Here is an 18,442-nt window from a genome sequence, read left to right on the forward strand (position 1 = left end):
ACAGCCAACATCCGTACTAGACCAACAACCAATGTTGGAGACAATGGATTCGAGCTCAAGCCAGCTCTCATCAACATGGTGCAAGCAAGCTAGTTTTATGGAAAGGCACATGAAGATGCGAGTGCACATCTCTAACACTTCCTGAAGATCTGTAGCACTTTCACCATCAAAGGAGTGACCCACGACGCCATACTACTTCGCCTCTTTCCATTCTCACTCTTGGAGAAGGCAAAGCATTGGTTTTACACCAACAAAGATAGAAATACTACATAGGATAACTGCTCCACTGCCTTCCTAGCAAAGGTCTTTCCCATAGGCAAGACCAATGCCATGTGTGGGAGAATCTCAAGCTTTCAATAGCTACATGATGAATCTGTCCCTGAGGCGTGGGAACGCTTTCAAGACTACATAGCAAAATGTCCTCATCATGGGATGGATAATTGGCTACTCATGCAGACTTTCTACCACGGGTTGACCAACAGTACCCGTGAAACTATGGATGCTGCTGCTGGGGGTGCATTCCTATCACTCACCATACCAGCTGCAACAGCTCTTGTGGAGAAGATGGCCTCCAACTAGGGTTGGAATGAAGAACGTATTTAGACCCATAAGAGAGAGGGAGGTATGCATTAACTCAAGGAATTAGACATGTTGTCTTCCTAGATGGACCTACTGATGAAGAAGCTCAAAGATCGAGCCAATGAGAAGCAAGAAGTCATGCATATTTATGATTCCCGCATAACATGTGAAGAGTGTGGAAACACTTGGCATTCAGGGAGCAATTGCCCTAAAATTCATGAGGATGTGAACTTCGTCAACAACAACTACTTTCATCCTCAACAGAATCAAGGTTGGAATCAGCAACAGAGGCCAAACTACCAAGGTAATTACTAAGGTAACCCTCAAGGTAATATTTTCAATAATTTCAATCAACCACCCTTGAGAGTGTTGATTTCTGGCCAAGCTAAAATTATGGAGGGCTTATCTAGAAAATTAGCTTCTAATGATAAAATTCTAGAAAACATAAACAATATAATGGATAGCTTCTCCTCTGCCATTTAAAACCAGCATAGCTTTAATAAAATGATAGAATCACAAATAGCTCAGCTGGCTGTTGCTGTTCCTCCGACCGACAAAGGTAAAATTCTAGGGCAACTGAAAGATCTAGAAACTATAAATCTTGTTGATATTCACAATGCAACATATTACTGTATACAACCATCGATGGGAAGGTGGATAGATTATACCTTGCTTGAAAAGAAGAGCGATCCAAGAAGACATGTCATCCTCATCGCTATTGGACCTCAAATTTTCCAAGAAGCTATCTGTGACTTCAGAGCAAGTGTCAACATCATGCCTAAAGTAATTTATGATCAAATTAATGGAGATACTTTGTTGTACACAAATATGCGTTTGCAGTTTGCAGATCAGCCATTGTTCGAGTGGGACAATCATATGTTCCTATAGATTTTGTGGTTTTGGAAACATGAGGAGATATAAGGGCACCCATTATCTTGGGTTGACCTTTCCTAAGCACCGCAAAAGCCATCATCTACACGGACAGTGCTAAGATCTGCTTCATAATCAAGGATAAAAAGGAAAAGTTTTCTTTCAAGAACCGTATCTTGCAATCTCCTGGACATCCACAAACACCATACCTGCCTGAAAAAACAACAGTGACCAAGAAGAAGAACAATAGGAGAAGGAGGAAGAACAAGGTTAGGCAGCCACAAGAAGAATTAGTCAACATGATCAACACACTCAGATCAGAGTACGACCACCTCCTTGCTTCACCATTCCTTGCTAAGAGGGATGATCCTGGTGTACCAACGATCGAGTGTACCATTGGACAAAGAATATTCCACAAGACCATCCGCGACATTGGGTCAAGTGTCAATATAATGTCCAAGGTAATGAATGAATATTTATTTGGTGACGAACCTTTGTTCCCTACATATATGCAATTGCAGATGGCGGACAAATCAATTCAATTTCCGAAGGGAATAGCGAAAGATGTCATGGTAAGAATACATGATCACTTTGCCCTTACCAACTTCATAGTTGTAGACATGGGTGAAGAAGGAGATGATACACTCATCATCCTTAGAAGGCCGTTCCTCAACACCACCAGTGCAATCATCTACATCGGATCTGGACAAGTCCACTTCCAATTCCCTAGAGAAAAGGTACTATTGGGGTTATGACCCCGAGGTGTCTCAAGGCGCTAATTAGTTGGCAGGCCACGCAGCCCATAACCCATCAGGTTAACAATGGCTTGAACGACTAAGGAGTAGCTAGGATGAGCACGCCGAGCCAACACCTAGGCTAGGGTCAGCCATGACCCCTTCTCCTGCCTTAGCCACACGAAAGACGTGTGACCTCTCCCCCATCATGACCCCTAGGGTAGGATGGGGAGAGATCGAACGTTGCATAGTATGTCTGCTCTAACAAGAGTAGGCACTCTGCACTGACCTCACAAGGACCGAGGGGACAACAGTCATCTCGGTTTGGTTAGATGCCATCCCTGTGCCACGCCGCACTAGTGAGATAGCACCACACAACGGTGGCAATGGGTACAAAACCCACCGTCCGAATATAGACCGATAGGACATGCGTACGATCCCCACGCACTACGGGATGGGACCCATGACAAGGGTCTCGACCTAGAGACCTTCCGACTTGTGGAGAGCCCTGACTCCGACGATCGGGGTCATGGCCCTCAGCCCCGAGAAATGACCAGATGAACGATGACCTAGGGCAGCTACCTGCTGCGGGTATGACACCTCAGGGAACCTAGAAGCGGTGACAAAGACCATGATAGACACCGTGTTGCATAGGACAACTGATGAGCCACCGATGTGCCTACAGTGCCAGCCATGGTCGGCATAGTAGCACCATGTCTCGCTCTGCCGCGACGTGGCCACAAGACCATGACAATGGCCACACCCAGACTGACACCAGAATACGGTGTAGCTTGCAAGCCAAGTTAGTTAGGACCTCCCTTAGGCTCATGACCCTTCGGTCGGGGGAACCTCCTCTTTGCAACAAGGCCTGGCCCCTGAACTCTATATAAGGGCAGCCAGGGCACCCACTTCGGGACATCTTCACATTCTTCATCCCCTACCATTCCATCCATAGCAGTAGGGCTCCTGGAGCTTCTCTTTGGGCTGCCCCTCGTCTAGTATAGGTTCTACCACCTCTTTCACCATTGTTGCACCCCCATTGTAAGAACTTCAGAGCATTCAAGCGAGGAACATGCACTTGATCTTCTCTAAGACTAGACGTAGGGCTCTGGCCTGAACTAGTATAAATCCTTGTTTCTATTGGATGCTACCATCATCTTCCTAGAGCAGCACGACAATCGCATAAATTTACTAGTCAGGCTTATGAAACACCAATAGTTGTCGCACCAGGTAGGGGACAATCACGCACTCTTGTTTGATTGAGGAAGGAAGCGATGGCTCCTCACACCGCTGGTGGACTCACAGGTGGAATGGCCCACGATGATCATATTCACCCTAAAAACTACAGGTTCATCGGCGCCAAAGGGACAGCGCCCATGTCCACCCCTCGCCATGACTGAGACCTCCACCTCAGGGATATGGGTCCCGTGGCCTATGGCAGGAGTTCTCTCAAAACTACATATAGGGGCTGCATCCTAGAGTTTACCTACATAGGGGGCTTGGGGCCCTCTCTCATCACCATTCGCGATCAAGACTTCCACCCAGGGAGCTAGATGTCCATGGCTCATGGCGACTGGCGACCTCGCTCGAGGAATAGCCTATGATGGCCACATCCTCTCAGGGTACCACAAGATTGCCCAAAACCAGCAGAACAACGCCCGTCACCGGCTCCTACCCGATATGGACATGCCACATGGTGGAACTAGATCCTATAGTAAAAACACACCCTGGACAACGCCTCCGCTGTTAGCAGGACACAGCTAGCCGGTGGGTGCACGAGTAGTAGAATCAACCACCACCGCTCGGCGGCATCATAAGTGTTTAGGTGGCCAACCGGCGCCACGCCACGTAGGGCCGAACCCAAAACCTAGGTCTGACCTCGTGTAATAGACAAGCCACACGACACACCCCTACAAATGTCAGCCATCACTAGGGTGCGCCTGCATCCGATGAAGCAAGCTCTCCGAATGCACCGTGTGTCGCAACGAGCGGATCGAATAGTGTTGCACTCAAAGCTAGCTCCCACAACGACATGTCACGATGGCTCTTCATCGAGGGCAGAAACTATGCCTAGAGGTGGGGATGCGATGACAACAACATCATCACGCTGGGAAGGTTCGAGAACCGAAGCGCACGAGCTCCCTTGGCCAGAAACTACATCAAGTTGGACATGAAGAGGCCCTGCTCGGGGGATCGTGGGCCCATCAAGGATATCGAGCCAGCAAGGAACGGCCCAAGGCTGCCTGAGGGGTCAATCCTTGCTAGCTATGACCGCTCAGAGTGGTGGAGAAATGACCTCATCGGTTTGTGGCCTAGGGACCACGATAGCTCCAGTGCAAACAAACGCTCAAGAGCTCGCAGCTCCTCAAGCATGAACTCCACCGCGAATAGATGCTTGGGGGCTCAACGCACCCTGAGTTATGACAACTAGATCCACAATGGCTTCCGACACATCAGTCAGTAACATTATCTCTGGCTCTAGCCACTGTACCCAAACACGTCCACATACTCATGTAGGCTCACCCCTTGCTTTAGAAAACCACGACCAACTCATGGAGCAAACCATAGAACAATGCGCTCGGGCACTCTATCCAGGAGCCACTTAGATCCCCAAGTGACCCGCTCTAGCTTGGGCTGGTGGCCAGACACAAGTCACCAGAGGAGGACACGCGCGAGGACACATATATGTGTCCCATGATGTAGCACTGCTTATCATCGTCCCAGTGACCCCTTTCCCGAGCATCTTCTGATCGCTCCCCAGGCCACGATGAGCCGGTATCCCACGTCCTGACCTCTCGCTTAGGACACCCCAGCCAACCCAATGGACTAGCTCCTGGATAGGGCCAGGCACCTATGCACGAGCCTGAGAGGAAATAGGAAACCCGTTCGCTTAGGACCAGGGGAGCGAAAGGAAGGGGGGCTCATATCATTCTCTTGCTTTCTTCTCGCATCATGCTAGATCTACGATCATCCTCCGCCGTCCTATCGTTCTAATGGATCACTCACATTTTAGCCCCGTAGGCCAGCCCTTAGGCTAAGATGTGCATTCATAGGCATAGACCTAGGGGGACGAAGCACATTCCAATTTGAACGGAAAACAAGTAAAAGAACAGCATAATGACAAGCGAATATGCCAATTGCACTCTAGGTGCAGAGACCCCAAGCACCATCTGTCGTCAAACGAGAGACCTGCTTCGAGCTTCTCCACGTGTATCCACGGTAGGACAGAACGACGAACTGTTCCCCAAACTTCTCACCACAGCAAGATGCCTCTCAGACCAAGCCTCCTGGACCAGCTCCATGGCAAAGTCAGGCACTAACATGGATAGGGAGTGAAAGGAAATAGAGCGCCGCTCTGCCCGAGCAGGTGGATTAGGAAAAATCAAGCCCTACGCCCTCTGCTCGCTTTTTCCCCTTGCATCAAACTGGATCGACGACCTGACCCCGATGCCCCGACTACCACATCGGGCCGCATAACGTTTAGCTCTATGGGCCAGCCCCCAGGCTAGAACATGCACCCACATTCACAAGGCTAACTGAGAAGGAGCACATTCTAACCTGAACAAGAGGGACGCTGGTGGCAACACGACAAGGTGGGATCACACGCTAGCAACATCACATGCGGAAGTGACAAGCACCACAACAATAGGGCAACCCTCAGCGCGCAAAGCGCTTGAGAAAGCCAGCCTACCCCGAGCTGAAAGCACATAGTCGCTCATGGCTGACCCCGCACATTCAAGAAAAAGAAGACCGAGCAAATGACCTTGGAAAGAGCAAACCCTGCTCGATGAGCTCGACAAGGCCTGAGTCAGCAGACATGATTCACCTACGGAGCATTTGCGCTTGCCCGAACAACCACAGCGGACACGTCATCTAGTCAAACGAAACTATTGAGGACTCCTTATGGCTCTAAGAAACATGACCCACTCGAGAACACCGAGCGCCTCGGTGCACACCTGAACGATCTTCTAAGGCCACCTCATCTAGGTCTGCGTCAACTGCTCCTCCAAAAGGAGGCCTAGTGGGGAATGCAAACATGCTGCGGCGCATGAACATGAGTTCCCATAGTCTGACAATGGCTCCACAATGAGCCTAGCTAGATAGAATGATCCACGAGAATCGACAACACAAAGAGCGAATAACTTGGGCAAAAAACCCTTCACGCCAAGGATCACTGAGATAAAATTGACATTGGTAATGACAAGAGGGAAATCTAAAAGAGCAACGCATAGATTGAAGCCTCAAGGACTCATGTGCTTGCCGATTACAACACTGTCCTAAGATGTTAGGATCATCAGCTTCTAAAGCCACGAACAAACACACCTAGTCTAGCACATTACAGGACTAGATGGAACTGAGGTTACAATAATTGTTGGATCCCCTCTCACTCGCGATGGACATCTCATGAAGTGGAAAGACCGGTACATGGTGTCTCTAGCCTTCAGAGGTGCACCATGAGTAGGAGAGGACTATCAAAAGAGGCCTCGGGTATGACCACCTTGCGGAGCTTCCTCTAACATCTAAGGAAGAGGAGCCCACTAGGAACCGCCCTGCTACCGCTTTTGAGAGAGCAGGGGAGGAATGCCCAATGATGAGCCAGCGAGCGGGCCATCGAGTCGATGCTCGAATGCTCCCAGACCTAGAGCTAGGAGCCGCATGCTCACCAACCATGGAGGAACCTAGTGGCCTAAGCCCCCCCATGGCAATGTTCCTCTCCATCTTCGCAGAACTCCCTCTAACATCTATGGAGGACGAACACCGGTGTGGTACGGTGGAGCCTGATCTCCCACCGCCAGGACGGACCACGAACCATGACGCCTGATGGGGATAGCCGTTCTCTCACTCAGATTGGATGTCAGGGAAAACTCGGAAGACAAGGGAGAAGTGGGGATGAGGCGCACCACCCTCCTCTCCCTCGACTTAAATAAGTGGCATGAAGATGAAGGCAGAGAAGGCGACAATCGACATTCAAGACGGGCGCAAACCCCAAGACGCACTCGCGATCAAGAGGCAGAAGATGCGGCAGTTTAGCCTCCTAGGCGGCATAATACCCAGCAACGGTCATAGGAGGTATATCAAATGTGCATGTTTGATCCGCCAAGTACTAACCATCTTCTCGCAGCGCAGGGGAGGCGGCCAGGCAAAAGATTGAGTAGTGGGCGCCAGCACGACAACATATCCCAAGTAAGCATCGAACCTTTTGTCTTCATTATCTTTTAATTCACGCGCCTATGATTTATGGCGCATGACCATTTACAAGAGGGCACCGCCAAGACATGATGTAGCCAAGAGAGGTCGACAACCCCTAGGTTCACACGCTGAGCCACCCTCCGCATCCATGACCTCGCATCATGATTAGGAAACCTTTTCTTGGACCGAGGTGACTGCTGTCCCCTCAGTCCTTATGAGGTCAATGCAGCGTGCCTACTCTTGTTAGAGTAGACATACTGTGCGACGCTCGATCTCTCCCCATCTTACCCTAGGGGTCACACGTCTTCCATGTGGCTAAGGTAGGAGAAGGGGTCATGGCTAACCCTAGCATAGGCATTGGCTTGGCGTGCTCATCCTAGCTAGGCCTCGGTCATTCAGGCCATTGTTAACCCGATGGGTTGTGGGCCATGTGGCCTTCCAACTAATTGGTGCCTTGAGACACCCTAGGGTCATAACCCCGACAGTAGCCCCTGAGCGTTTTTGCGATCATGAAGTGATCATGAAAGCGCTGATGTGCGTGCTTGTATGAAACATGGGCTCATGGTCGTGGCCCACTCGAGCTTCATTGCTCAATCCCTTATAGGCTAACACATTCAATGTGGTGGGTGGCCGTTGTGCTCCGCTTTGCCAGGATGTCCTAGCATTGTGGTTCATGACCGCTGAACCTTGCCCTGCTAGTGCGCCATGCATCGGGGTTTATGACCCAAGCGAAACCGAGCAGTCTTATCGACATTTGTACTAGTCCACCTTTGTGAGGGCCTCGATCCTCCTGACCTTATGTGGGCAAATGGCATTGGTTGTGGCTTTCGTGGCTCCACCTTGGGCATATAAGTACTGGTCCCCCCATCGTTTGAATCATACATCGCTGCGCTTACAAGTCTTCTCCCTCCTTCGTGCTAAGAGAGAGAAAGTGAGAAAGAAAAACTCAAGGGGGACCGCATGGCTCCCGTTGGGTGTTCCTTTGGGGGTCTCCTATGGCGGTTGGAGCTGGCGTTGCCCTCCCAACAACTGGTGCTAGAAGGGAATTTGCGAGCATGGAAGGACTAGGGCGGTGCTCGGGCTAACCATATGGCTTTGTGATTCAAATGCTTACCTGGACCCATAGGTCTCAGGTTGCTAGAGCATGAGCACCAAGGACAACTTCTAGTTTCTCCCCGCACTTGTAGGCGGCTTTGGAAAGCCGCCTTAAGTTCAGGGGAGGTGTTGCCATCCCATGGTGTCCCCTTCAGGCTTTTTGAAGCATGATGGTGGTGGCCTGAGGGCTTGTTCTCGCCCCATTCTTTCTTCCCTATGCTCCCCTGCCTGTAAGGATGGGGTGCTACGGGGAGGAGTGGGAGGCGATTTATCGCCTCTTTTCCTCCTGCACCTGTAGCAGGTGCCTTCGAGGCCCTCGATAATGCCACCTTGGCAATGGTGTCATGGTTCAGTGCATCTCAAGCGGCTTGACTACTCTTGTTCTGCCCGGAGTTGGGTGAAAAGAATGGCCCTTTCTGTATGTTCCGTTCGCACCTAGGATGAGCCCTTAGGTCACGAGATTGGGGTCGCGGTTTTTGGTTTAGCGCGAGAAAGTGTTTTCTCGACCTCTTCCTTCGTGGTCATGAGGCTTTTTGCGATCGTCCATTGAGCTCATAGGTCTTGGACATTCTGTCTCATTACTAAGGAAGCTCTCATTACTGAGGAAGCTCTCATCATACTGCACATTGATGAAATGGAGGAGGCACCCAACAAGAGGAACGCACTGGCCAGCCTCACGGAGGATGTCATTTTCGAGATCCTTCACCACCTCCCCACCTGCTCCTTGTTTTGCTGCAAATGTGTCTATCACTCCTAGAAAAACCTCATCTCAGACCCTAACAACCATAAGAAGCTGCCCTAGACTATGGCCGGATTCTTCTATGACAGTGAGAACGGCAATCAAAACTTCACCAGCATCATCCGTGGTGTACGCCCTCGGTCCTTGGAATTCTTTCCCTTCAACATTGACAATGTAGCTCTATCAGATTACTACAATGGCCTCATCCTATGCTGGTGCCTTGGGGCTGATGGATACCGCTATGTCGTCTACAATCCAATGACCCAAAAGTTTAAAATTCTACCGCCTAGCACCCATGATGTTGGCCATGTTGTTGGTGAGGCTCGCTTGGCGTTCGATCCGATAGCCTCCTCGCACTTTCATGTGATTGAATATGTGGATGTCAACGCTGTGTGCACATGTGTGGAGATCTACTCATCTCAAACTGTAGCATGGATCTATAAGGAATCTGAATGTGGCGAGCAAACTAATGTGACATTTTACAGACAACCAAGTGTGTTTCTTAACGGTTGTCTGCACATTATGGGGCACTCTAGGGGGTACTCTATGATAGTTGCTGTGGATATGGATGGAAACACATGGAGGAAAACTGATAGGCCAGATGGTCTTCACCACTCCATGCATCAAGCTTAGGGTCACTTGTGTGTATGTATTGTTGATGGTCCTAATGATTCCAAGCTTTCAATCTGGATCCTTAAAGACTATGGTACTGATAATTAGACATGAAGCATACACTCACCATACGGATCCTATTTGGAAGGATTAATATTAGATTTGGTTACCTAGATTTTGATGACGAGGACATAGTGATCACAGTTCACCTAGAATGGAATTTGATTTTCTTTGATAGGGAGGATGGAACAATCATCGCATATAACATGGACCACAAAAAAGTTCATGTCATCGCTGTCGGTGTCTTTTGGTATGGTAGACGCACCGTTAAAAAAAGTTCATCTACAGACCATACTATCTTCCTTATGTTCCCTTATTCTTGGATTCATTAGCAGAGCAGTAAATAAAGCTGCAATTGATGCATCTCTCTGTCATGCATTTTAAATAGACCAATGTTGTTTGCTTGTCTATGGACATGTGAATCTCCTCAATGATGGATGTTGTCATTATTTCAGCTAAACTAGAGTGCCATCTTTATTTTGTTTGCAAATTGAATTATTTGTTTGGTGCGCACATGTGTTATGGTGGTGTTATAGCTCCCGTTGTTGTTTCATCCATTAATTCAGCTATAGTACAATACTTATATTAATTTCTAATGTCATGGGTACATGGGGTATGCTGATGAGGGCACTCCAAAATACACAAAAATGACACTTCAAAAGCACTACAATGCACCCTCCATATTGTACTACTAGGCTATGCTACTATTAAGTTTGCCAAACTTAAAATCATAAATGACACAATAACAAGCATCACAGGAAGATGAGGAAAACTACGGAGGATACTGTTAGACACGTTCAAATGTATCGAGGTTAGACTTTCTTACATGTGCAATAACATTGACTGAGGCAAGACTTGCGGTGGGACTTTCTTACATGTGCAATAACATTTTAACACCAATGGCTCCTCTGCTCTGCATTACACTAAGGTGAGACTTGCTCCTCACTGCAAGGTTCTTGCAAGTTCAACAAAGATTGACAAAGACACCAAGGCAATAAAAAACAAACAGAAACCAAAGGACCTGAGCTACACTACGCTCAACAGATTGTAAGTGCGAGACTGGCTCCTGGTGCTGAAATTGTAATGGTTGTCACATGTACCTTCCTCAGATTTGTTTCCTTTAGGGAGCTACATAGGTATTCAAATTTATTGCACACACAAGAAAGTTCCAGCATCGTAAATCTGACCGGGCCAGACACATCTCACGTTATGATTCCGCGCGTTCATCTGACTGCATCAAGCAGTCTGAGCCCGCCATGCAACATCGCTTCTCTGACCAGATTGAATGCGGCTACAACAACGATCTCTCCATATCTGATCTGCCTAAGGCCAACCAGTGGCATAATGATGACATCGCCTGGACTACTTGTTTCGATCGCCTATCATGTTGCAGTGATTGCCGCGTAGAACAACGCTATGACGACCACGACCGCTGCCATGACGATAGACTAGAAAGCTCGAGGGCCGAGCAATTTCATCGACGTCGACTAGATAACATCATATGCCGCCAATCAGATATTATGACTAAAGATAAGTACCTCTCCTATATCTGCATTTAATACAACTTTCTCCAATTATTTTCTCTGAGTTTTTGCCATGCTTCTTCAATTATTATTTCTCAGTTATTCTCCAAAATTAAATATCTCCACGTTAAATATCTCTATGTTTAAGATGCTCCATAATGCAATATCTTGAACATATTCTCTGTAAACTCATCGACCAGTCATGTTCTCACTTGTGTTATCTAGAGACGGCCCTGTTCTTGATTTCTCCCTAAACGTGCATGGGCAGTAGCGCTCTGCGTCATGGGCGGTCGATAGTGGCTCCTTGGCGATGCCTGTACCCTTAAGTGTGCATGGGCAGTAGCGCTCTACGCCATGGGGTATGGGCTAGCTAGGGATGGTGACTCGATAAAGAACCAACTGGTCAGACTCTGTTTATTTTTTAAATTTGAACACTTTATACACAAAAAACAAACATAATGTCACATATGTTGTTCATATATTTTTACATCATTTACTACCCATTCTACATATTTATATTACAGAGGCCAGGTTCAGTCGATGAGCTTATTTTTTACACTCGGGGACTGGATCAGTCGGGATGGACAAGAGGATCATCATCTGGGTGGTCGCACCACCTAGCACTTGGACTTCACTGCTGACCAACTAGTTGGATCGTTAGGCTCAATCGGTTGGTCGGACTGCTCGGCACTGTTGGTAGACTGCTCGGCACTCCCTATGGCTCGGCGCTCACTTCGTCACCGACCAGTTGGTTGGGCTGCTCGGTGCTCAATTCTTCACTAACCAACTGGTCAGATTGTCCATCGTTTTATCGTCAGCTACGTTGGGGGCTCGCTAGCCAAGCTGGGGACTCCTCGGCGTTCGAATTCTTCGTGCAAGAGTCGCCAGCTAAGCTGAGGACTCCCTTGGTGATCAGATCTTGCTACTTCTCATCGGTATGCTATCAACTTGCTTCATGTTGTTTGGTTCAGGGTGCTGATCTTGGGTAGCATGTCTGGGGTCTTGATACGCACATGACAGATGACATTGGCAAGCTTTTAGGCTTATTTTCTTTGACCCTGCTACAAGATTCATTCTTCATCTTCCAGTAGGCTCAGGGACTAAGTGGCTACACTTCACCTAGCGGTGAATGTAGTGCCTTTTTTCCTGATTTACACTCTGATCTCGCAAACAGAGTCTAAGTGGCTACACTTTGCCTAAGCTGGAGAATTTTTAATTTTTTACCTTGAGCTCCTTACATCCTTCTGGTAAGCCTTACTTGGCTAAGTCTGAGATCTATGTACCAGTTAAACTGGTCGGCTTAGACTTTCACCGCCTAGGTCACCAGTTAAACTGGTCAGCTTTGACTTCCACCGCTCGGATCACCAGTTAAACTGGTCGACTTCACGTCAAACTACTCAGACTTGTTCAAGACAGCGTTGCTCAAAGGATACAATGTGCTCGGGGACTAGCTATGGGGGATATACCCCCCGGTATCCACAAGACAAGACATGGGCCATGCTCTAAACATGGCCCAATCCACAAGATCAAGTCATGCACCGCAAGACTACATGAAGATGTGATTTATTGTATAATACCAAATAGGATAGTTTTCTTGTAAGCCTACCCCTCTAGAGTATATAAAGAGAGGTAGGGGTCCCCTAGATGATATATCAAATTAGATACACAATCAATACAAAATAACAGAGCATAGGATGTAGGGTGTTATGTCAAGCTGACGGCCTGAACTTGTACAAATCTTGTGTCTTGTGTCTCTGTTACCATCTGGTTCGTATCACGCGTGTCGACGAAATATGGTCGGCAGTCTACCTAGGGGTATGCCCAAGGTAGTAGATTATCGGTAGACAGATGCACAAGCTACAAACAAGATGGTGACGCAAGACAAACACGAGGTTTTATCCAGGTTCGGCCACCGTGAAGGCGTAATACCTACATCCTGCGTCTGATTGTATTGCTGTATGTCAATGAGAGATGTTTTTTAGAGGGGTCCCCTGCCCGCCTTATATAGTCCGGGAGGCAGGGTTACAAATCTGGAAACTAATCCTAACCAGTTAAAATTGCCATACGTGGCCGGATAAGGATTCCTATTCTAACTGACCAGGATCTTGCTTGATCTCCAAATCTACCTTGATTCCTTGCGCAGGACTCCGAACAGATTGGCTAGGCCGCGTGTCATCTTCTAGTGGGCCAAACCCCCTGGTCTGGGCTGGCCCAAGCCTAGCCGTAAGGGTATAGGGGTTAATACCCCCACAGCTAGTCCCCGAGCACCATGTATTATGCTGCGACACGCTGTTCGATCTCCTTCGGCTAATGCGATCCGTCTTCATGTCATCTCCAACTGGTTGAAACATTGACCAATCAAATGTGCCAGTATTCTGGTCAGAATAGAGAGCAGTAGACCACGATTATAGCTGAAGATTCCAGTTGTCTGAAGAATGCATGGTGCTCTAAAGAAAAAAGAAAAAGATTTCTTTCCTGATCAAGTGTGCCCACTTGTATTTCTAAAAAGAAATGTAAGTGACCCTTGGACAATAGTAGTTATGGCCAACAGTCAGAGCATAGGGGTCGATAAAATAAGCACATTCACTGCAAGGTGAAGTGTGCCCACTTAGTCCTCGAGCTTGGTAGTAGGTGACGTAGGCACGTGGTGCCAGGGTCTAAAAAGAATTCCCACTGAAGTTGAGAATCCAATCGTCGTACAAGCAATACGAGATGCACCGGTAGGTGCATCGTACCGATGTAGTCCCCGAGCTTGCTGGAAGGTGAGATATCAGCCTTGTAGCAAGGTCTAAATAAATGCCTCTCAACTGTATGTGAGTACAAATCACATGTAGCCAAGGAGAGCAGTCTCCGAGCAATGTTTGGAGAGTGGTCGGGGCAGTCCCCGAGCATGAGAGTGGTTAGAACAGTCCCCGAGCATGATAGTGGTCTGGACAGTCCCTATGCACAATGGTGCTCTGGACAGTCCCCGAGCACAATGGTGGTCTGGACAGTCCCCGAGCACAATGGTGGTCTGGACAGTCCCCAAGCACAAGGATAGTCGCGAAAAACCATATGCTACTTGTACTATTATTTTTTGTATTTATTTATTTACTTGCTCTGTCAAGTCCAATCTGACACATCTGGTCAAAAAAGTAGACGGGTATAGCACGTCATACTGCCTTTTTGTCTTTTCAAGCAAACAGTTGCGTGGCACATGTAAGTAGGTGCGTCAGTGTGGGCCCTCTCATACTGGCAACGAAGAGGCGCATACACTGGCAACGAAGAGGCACATATATTGGCATAGATCTCGAGGCTGTGAAAACAACCGTCTGCGGCGCGTGTGCACGTCTCCCAAGAATCTTGGGCAGACAAAACGGCATAACTCTTGGGTTAAATACAGTATAGGATAGGTAAGTTACTTTTTACTGAACCCATTGCCATTCACAGCCGTAGCCATCTTCTTCCTCTCGCCAACCCTAATACCTCCAAAATCACCACCAATCAATCCTCCGCCATTTCCTCGTTCATCAGCAAGGCTAGATTCATGGAGAAAAGTGACACATAGAAGAAAGGAGGAGTCATGGCGAAGGAGTGGTGGAAATCAAGAAGCAACGAGCAGACCATTGAAGACCTTGTCGCCATGGGGGTACTCCACAACAAGGAGCTCACAGGATGGCGTGCACCGGAGGGCGAGGGGTTCCCCAATCCACAACCGGGTGAGATCGTGGTGTTCGAAGACTTCTTTAAGCGGGGATTTGGGGTTCCGGTACATCCTTTTCTTCAGGGGCTATGTCTTTACTACGAGATTGGGATTTGCAATCTGCATCCCAACTCGATCCTCCTTGTCGCCACTTTCATACATCTTTGCGAAGCATATGGCGGCTTCCAGCCCCATTTCAATTTTTTCCGCCATCTTTTCTGTCTGCGGAAGAAAGGAAGTGGTAGTTCGAAGATAGCCAGGGGTGTGTACCCCAACCTCCATGATGACATGAAAGCCTAGTACCTACACTGCCCATGGAACACGTTGCTAGACGACTGGTACAAGAAATGGTTCTACATCCATGAAGAGCCGAACACGATTACACTGTGTGTGACGTGGGGTACATTTCGGAGAAGAGGACAAGCTGGTCAGAAAAGCCCGAGCACCTAGAACAAATTCCAAAAATATTTGGAATGATCCCATGGAAAAAACTGGATGGTCCGAGCGTGGTTGGGAACTTCATCAGCCGATAGATCTAGCCCTGCCAGAGGAGAGTACATCCTGGCTATGAATATCAAGGTAGCGCAGACCCGACGAGGACGAGGCAGGAGGCGCTTGACAAAATCAAAGTCAAAGCTAGGATTGGAGAGCTATTTGACTTAGCTGATCCAAATTATGCCAGATTGAACGACATCGAGCATGCTTTCAAGCTTGCCCGACCTCCCCCAAAGGTAACTCGTCTTGCCCTGTACCTGTAGTTTTATATTATGGTAGGATAAGTGGAAACTTACTGTGTTCACCCATTTTTGTTACCCAGGTTAATGATCAGGATAGAGCGTCAGTGTTTGTGTCGCCACCCCCTGGAGTGGAGTGGCCACAAGGAGCTAGTCCCACCACCCAGACTAGCATCGAGATCGAAAACAAGGACATCAACAGGGCGGTGCTCGGAGTTGGAGAGGAGGCAGCGGCCCTAGCCGCTGGTAAGCAGCCGGCTACCCCAAACAGCTGAAGAAGAGATCAGCAACCACCCTGCTCACCGGGGTGGCGCTAAGTATCAATGAGCCCAAGGGGGGCCCGAAGGAGAAACCGGCCAGCAAGCGTCGATAGGCGATTTTTGCCTGGTCGGACGATGACGTAGTGGAGGGAGAGGATGCAGACACCTTTCGACTTGTCCCTCGAAAGAGGAGGAAACAACTAGAGTCGATGGAGCAAGGTGTCTCCTCCGCACCTATGGGACCCACATTGCCGACGGCGGTGAAGGATGCAGCTGGGTCGACCTCGGGAGTACCTGGGCAAGGAACGCGACCGGCGACGGGAGCAACAACTCGACCAAGCACGCCACCGGCCACTGCAGCACAAAGGACAAGCGGTGGAGGGGTCGAGCACCAAGGCCCAGCGACAGTGCTGGATGTAGAGGGAGACCAGGAGTCACCCGCACAGCACATGGAACAAGCGTGGCCAAAGAGACGTGCCTTCGCCACATCATTCCGTGCTTCCAACATGTAAGTATTTGTAACCTTGATGTAAGCTAGCAATTTGCATTGAATATGATTGCCTTCTAAACTTATCTCGGATGTACTAGCTCGGCGTCCACCGAACCAGCTAGCTAGAAGCAGTGTGGCGCCGCCAATAAGTGCAGAGCAGACTGCCCAGCGGCCGACCATCGAGGAACCCATAGCAGAAGATCTGTCGGGGCCTTAGCAAACAAATAGTCAGACAACAGTCCCTAAGCAGGGGGTCAAGGGAAGAGCTGAGCCGAGCACGAGTGCTCCGAGCGCTAAACCTGCTGAGGGCAACACCTTAGCGTCAAGGGTAACGGAACAGACCAAGGAGCAGCGGCTGAAGGTGAGAGCATAGACCACGTTTGTTGATGCTACATCCCATGGGAAGGCCATAGTGACCGCAGAAGCTGCTAATGCTGGACCAGCACCGAAACCCAAAGAAGAGCCCGAAGAGGATGAAGTGGAGGAGGTCCTGGGCCATCTGCAGGACAAGCGACAACATGTGTATGTGTTGTGTTGGCGGAACGACCAATGGGTTGTCCATGAGGAAATCCCAGAGGTCGAAGAGACCAAGAAAGTTGAACGGGCGGCGAAACGGCTGGTGACAGAAGTGCAGGTAAGCTTCGCTTCACCTCCTGATCTCGCTGTCTAGTCGCAGCTATCTTACTTAGCAATCTACACACAAGACTTAATGAAGACCGCAAGGTACTGCAAGAAATGCTTCGACCAGATTGAGGGGATCGCTGCTAGCAACAAGGAGCTAACATTGGAGGTGGAATGCTTGCGCCAGCGACTTGAAGCCGCCAACCATGAAAAGACGGTGCAAGAGTCCCAGAACCAGAACCTGGTCATCCAGCTTAGTAATAAAGAGCAGGAAAGAACAAGTAAGTAGCCACTTTATCACAACGACTACTGACAAGTGCTATTGCGTTGTTGGTAGTAACAGCTGTAGTGCAGGCTTAGAAGCCGAAGTGGTCCATCTCCGAGAGGAGAACAGTCGTGCGGTCGTGGAGTGTGATCGCCTAAAAGAGGACAACAGAAAACTGGCGCAAGACCAGTCGCAGCTCTAGGACCACATGACCAAGATGACAGAGGAGCTAAAAAGTAAGTTTTCCAAACCCCTTTGCTCATTTTTGTTGCCTACCATAGTTTGGCGTAATATAGCGTCTTAACAGCATGTACGGTTTGCAGTTATAAAAATCAATGCGAAGAAGCATCTGGAGGCCGTGATAAAAGACCGTGACGGCTGGAAGGCGCAGTGCCAAGAGATCACCAAGGATCGTGACACCTAGAAAAACCAGTGCCATGAGGTGGCAACAGGCATTTTGCCGGTCCTTAACCTCATCGATCCGGCGCTAACAGAGGATGTGCCAAGGATGCCGCAGCTAGGATTGATCAAGAGATGCCGAAGGGCATGGGGATGGTTCCAGGAGTTCATGAAGGAAGCGGGTGAGTACACAGGCGCACATGTGCTAAGCATGGTATGTGCTCACTACCCCTTGATCGATCTCAAGCGCCTGGAGGCTGGATACCCGAAGGAGGTAGATCTAGACAAGGCTAAGGAGCTATGGATGACCTAGCTGGACTTGTCAGCGAAAATAATTGGTGACATTAACCTGTGTGGAGGCATGACACCACATGTATAGGGAATGCCATCAACAAGTCAGCTGGAAGCGCTATCATTTTTAAGCCAATCGGCAAAGCCTACGGTCTCGACCAGCCAGGCATCGGTGGGGCCATCTTCTTCAGCTCAATCAATGCCAGAGTCCCTGAGACCCTTGCACGATGTTAGGCCCAGCGAGCAGCAGGTGCCATGTGCCCCGACTAGCCAATAGTATAGGCTATAGCTGTGGAAG

The 18,442-nt window shown here is 48.9% G+C and overlaps 1 non-coding gene across 1 annotated transcript; it reads right to left on the reverse strand.

The window, feature by feature from the left end:
• Positions 1 to 325: 325 nt before the first annotated feature.
• LOC136462035 (small nucleolar RNA R71) lies at positions 326 to 434 on the reverse strand. Its single transcript, XR_010760562.1, has one exon. It is a non-coding gene; the product is annotated as a small nucleolar RNA R71 (small nucleolar RNA).
• Positions 435 to 18,442: the final 18,008 nt, after the last annotated feature.

The sequence above is a fragment of the Miscanthus floridulus genome, chromosome 6 (genome assembly GCF_019320115.1).
Source record: "Miscanthus floridulus cultivar M001 chromosome 6, ASM1932011v1, whole genome shotgun sequence".
Classification (NCBI taxonomy): Eukaryota; Viridiplantae; Streptophyta; class Magnoliopsida; order Poales; family Poaceae; genus Miscanthus; species Miscanthus floridulus.